This window comes from Leucoraja erinacea, chromosome 1 (genome assembly GCF_028641065.1).
Source record: "Leucoraja erinacea ecotype New England chromosome 1, Leri_hhj_1, whole genome shotgun sequence".
Classification (NCBI taxonomy): domain Eukaryota; kingdom Metazoa; phylum Chordata; class Chondrichthyes; order Rajiformes; family Rajidae; genus Leucoraja; species Leucoraja erinaceus.
This window is the reverse complement of record NC_073377.1, coordinates 10,253,352-10,257,941: the sequence shown is the minus strand read 5'-3', so window position 1 is coordinate 10,257,941 and position 4,590 is coordinate 10,253,352.

Below are 4,590 nucleotides of genomic sequence, written 5' to 3'. Positions count from 1 at the left end.
ATGTGAGGACTAGGGTGTGCCTCCGGGTCGTGCTGGCCCGTTTGTTGTCATCTGAGCATGATTTGGAGAGAAATACAGGAAAAGATTGGCAAGTTGTGATGTGATACAAAAGTGAGTGGTTTTTGCAGATAGTGAAGACGGTTGTGAAGGATTGCAGAGCAGGATCTTGAGCTGGTAGCCCAGGTGGGCGGAGAATGGTTGGTGGAATTTAAAAACAGAGAAACTTTTGTTTGCATTTGGGATGTCCAACTGGGCGGACCCTACACAGTGAATTTGTGGCGAGGTGGGGGGGGGGGGGGGGGGGGGGGGGGGGTGGGGGGGGGGGGTGGGGGGCTCTGGATGAGTGTTGTTTGTATAGCAAAGTGATCTAGGAATGTAGTGCATGGTTCCTTGAAAGTGGCTTCTCAGGTAGATAGTGTGGTCAAAAGACTTTTGGCAACATTGGCCTTCTTTAATATTGAGTATAAAAGTTGGGAGGCCATGTTGCAGTTGTCTATGATGTTGGTGAGCACGCCACATTTAGAGTACTGTGTTCAGGTCTGGCACCATGTTACAGGAAAGATGTGTGTGAAGTTGGAGAGGGTACAGAGTAGATTTACAAGGATGTTGATCCAGGGGGAGGATGAGTAGCTGAAATTCCTATTCCTTGGAGCGCAGGAAGAGAAGAGGGGATCTCTTACAGAGGTGTATAAAATCATGAGACAGAGAAACGTCGGGTCAACACACAGAGTCCTCTTGCCCAGAGTTGGAGAATCGAAAATCAGAGGACAGGAATCGGTTGAAGGTGAAGGGCGAAAGATTTTAATAGGAATCTGAGAGGTAACTTCCAAGGAACACTTCAAAAGCGGGAAATTCAAAAAAAAAAAATGTATGTTATATTATTCATTCAGTATTTGGGACATTGGAGGGAGTGCCAAACATTTACGTGTTCATTTTTAACATGCCCCTGCTGAGAGGACAGTTAATAGTCAATGATGTTGGTGGGTTTAGACTCACACCATAGCCAAACCAGGTAAGGATGGAAGATGTATTTCCCTAAAGGCCTGGATGAAGTCAATGATTTTTTATTACTATATTCTAGTAGTTTCATGGTTACCTTTAGTGACCCGAGCCTTTTTTTTTTACATACTGTAAGTTTTGTTTAATTATGTGAAGTTAAATTTCCCAAATGCCATGGTCATTTTGAGGAGGGGTAGGCTGTGTGTAAAATACATATAGATATATTGTATGGACATGTAAATATATTGTCTATACAGATTGTGGCCAGCCTCCAAATGAATTTGCTCCATGCACTGGAAATCAGTAGAAGAAAACTATTTGTTCAATGATTACAGAAGTTCTGAAGTTTTATAATAGCTCTATTGATTTACCTCTTTAAATTCATGTTATATCAACAGAATTAGGCCATTCGGCTCATCTATTCTACCCTGTCATTCAATTATTTCTGATCTACCTTTCTGTCTCAACCCTATTCTCCCGGATTCTCCCCATAACCCCTGACACCTGTACTAATCAACAATCTATCAATCTCCACCTAAAAATATCCACTGACTTGGCCCTCCACAGCCCTCTGTGGCATGAATTCCGCCGATTCGCCACCCTCTGACTAAAGAAATTCCTCCTCATCTCCTCCTATAGTACATTATTTTATCTGAGGCTATGGCCTCCGGTTCTAGACTCTCCAACTAGTGGAAACATCCTCTCCACATCCACTCTATCCAGGCCTTTCATTATTCGGTAAGCTTTAATGAGGACCCCTCCTCATCCTTCTAAACTCCAGCGAGTATGGGGTCAGAGCCATCAAATGCTCACCATATGTCCACTCATTCCTGGGATCATTCTGATCAATATGAAGGGAGCAGTGCTGGAAACTTGGATTTATAAATGGAAACAAATTAGTGATAGGTCTTGTTGGTGCTATGGAATGTCTTTTGCCAATTTATACATAAAACAAAGTTTATCCTCTAATACTTGGTGCCTGGACTACAATCAATCTTATTTAGAGCTTCACTTTGAGCGTATTTATACCCAATAAGTAAGTATATGAAAGCGTTCTTTTTTAGGTTTCAGGGCTTCAAATGTTTGTTTTGTTTAATGTGGTTGAAGGATAATATTTTGGGACATTGCAGTTAGTTTTCTTAGCTCCTGGTCTGCGCTTTGATCTCTTTGTAAAGGACTAATTCCTTTTGGCTTTGCCTATAGAAAATATAGAAAATAGGTCCAGGAGGAGGCCATTCGGCCCTTTGAGCCAACACTGCTTTGTACCTGCATTGCTGGGTATTGTGAGTTAAATAGTTGACTGAAGTAATAGAAGCCTATCAATGTGTTCATTCAGATATCTCGGTCTAGAAAATCTTACATTTAGTTTAGTTCAGAGATACAGCGTGGAAACAAGCCCTTCGGCCCACTGAGTCCACGCCAATCAGCGTCCCCGCACACTGACGCTATCCTGCACACATTAGGGAAATTTACAATTATACCAAGCCAATTAACCTGCAAACTGCATATAGACACAAAATGATGGAGTCATTCAGCGGGTCAGACAGCATCTCTGGAAAGAAGGAATAGGTGACGTGTCGGATCGAGAACTGTATGTCTTTCTCCAGGAGGAAGCCGGAGTTTTCCGGAGAATACCAGCCTCAAGCCTCCCAGGTATCTGCCTTCTTCCGGTTCTGGACTCTGTGACATCTATAATGTTACACCTTATGTAGCCATGCCTTCAATTGCAATCTAGCAGAAGTTATTGAATTATTTTCCTTGTCCCCGTTGATAACATTTAAAATCTACCTTCATTGAAATTGCACTTGTTCAATTTCAGATGTGGTCCAGTGTCGAATCTTATCTGATTACATTCCTGGCAAGCTTTAGAATTTAGAATTCTAAAGAATTTAGCTTTAGAAGCTGGGAAGAATATTTTAGTACATTGAAATGACTGTTTAATTGCATTTTTGTTCATTTCTAATTTGAAAGGTTATAGGAATCACAGTTTTTGCAGCTTGGTGTAATGGAATCTTCACCGAGAAGAAGACTTATTTGAGGAACCAGTATGCATAAGTACTATATTTATTACTGTTTAGTTTAGTTTTGATTATTGCCTCCTGTACCGTGGTACAGTGAAAAGCTTCTGTTGCATACAAACCAGTCAGCAGAAATAAAATGCAAAGACATAGAAAATCATAGAAAATAGGTGCAGGAGTAGACCATTCGGCCCTTTGAGCCTGCACCGCCATTCAATATGATCATGGATGATCATCCAACTCGGTATCACATGATCACAAACAAGCCATTCACAGTTTAAATGATAAGGGAATAACTTGAATGATGTTTAATGCAAGATAGAGCCAGTAAAATCTGATCAGAGATAATCCAAGGATCTCCAATGATGTAGATAGTAGTTCAGGACTGTCTATAGTTGATGGTTGGATAATGAGAACAGGATTGTTACACAATGTTGTACAAATGAAAAATATAAGAATAAATGGAGAGATCAAGATCTGAAGTAAATTACTAGCAGTCCAAAAAGTGGAGAGCAATTGCAAAATACATATTTGCAATGCTATTCAAATTAGAGACGTCAAGGAAACTAAGCCTCAAAAACATGCCTTGTCTAAAAATATTAGGGATTGTACTATTGAGACTGAAAAGGAATAGAAAAGGGGAGTAATACAAATATGATAGTTTGGGAGGTTTGAAGAAAATAAAGATTGATTATGCAGAAAGATTGTAGTTATCAGCTTTCAAATAATTTGCATAAATACATTCTGTGTGTTTCTAAATATGAATAAATATGGTGGATTGCGATGACAACTGAACCATCGGTTTCAATGAGCTATGTTGCTTCACCAGAGAAGGTAAGGAGTCCAGCTGATAAAGGTCTATAGTTCACTGGCACAGGCATAAAAGGAAGAGGAGTGAAATTAGCAGCTCGACCAAGGAAAGGGATCAACGAAAAACAAGAGGCTTCAAGCTTTCCATTTGATGTAAAATAAGACACAGCATGCTGGAGTAACTCAGCGGGTCAGGCAGCATTCTGGAGAAACATGGATAGATCAATTTGATGTCCTGATTCGTCCCTCGCTGAACAGGTGCTGGGGTTACTGTTCCATGAATACCCCTGTCTCTCTGCAGCTTTCTTAGTCCTCACTCTTCATATTTGTGCCTGGACTTGTCATGGGTGGTTAGAGAGTCATACAGCACGGATAAAGGCTCTTCGACTTGTCCATGCCGAATATGATGCTCCGTCTAAGCTAATCCCGTTTACCCGCATTTGGCCCATATCCTGTTAAATCTTTCCTATCCACGTACCTAACCAATTGTCCTTTAAATATTATTATTGTACCTGCCTCAACTACTTTCTCTGGCATCTCTATGACTCTTTAACTCGTTCCATATAACCACCACGTTCTGTGCGAAAAGTTTGCCCCTCAGGTTCCTATTCCTCTTCCTGGGTAATTCTATGAAATATTATTATTTCTGCTTGTCATGTTCCCAATATTGAAGAAAACACCAATCCAGCAGACGATTTTCCCTCCAAATATCACAACAGGGTTTCTAGATGACAGTAGTTGACACTTTAATCTTATATTTCCT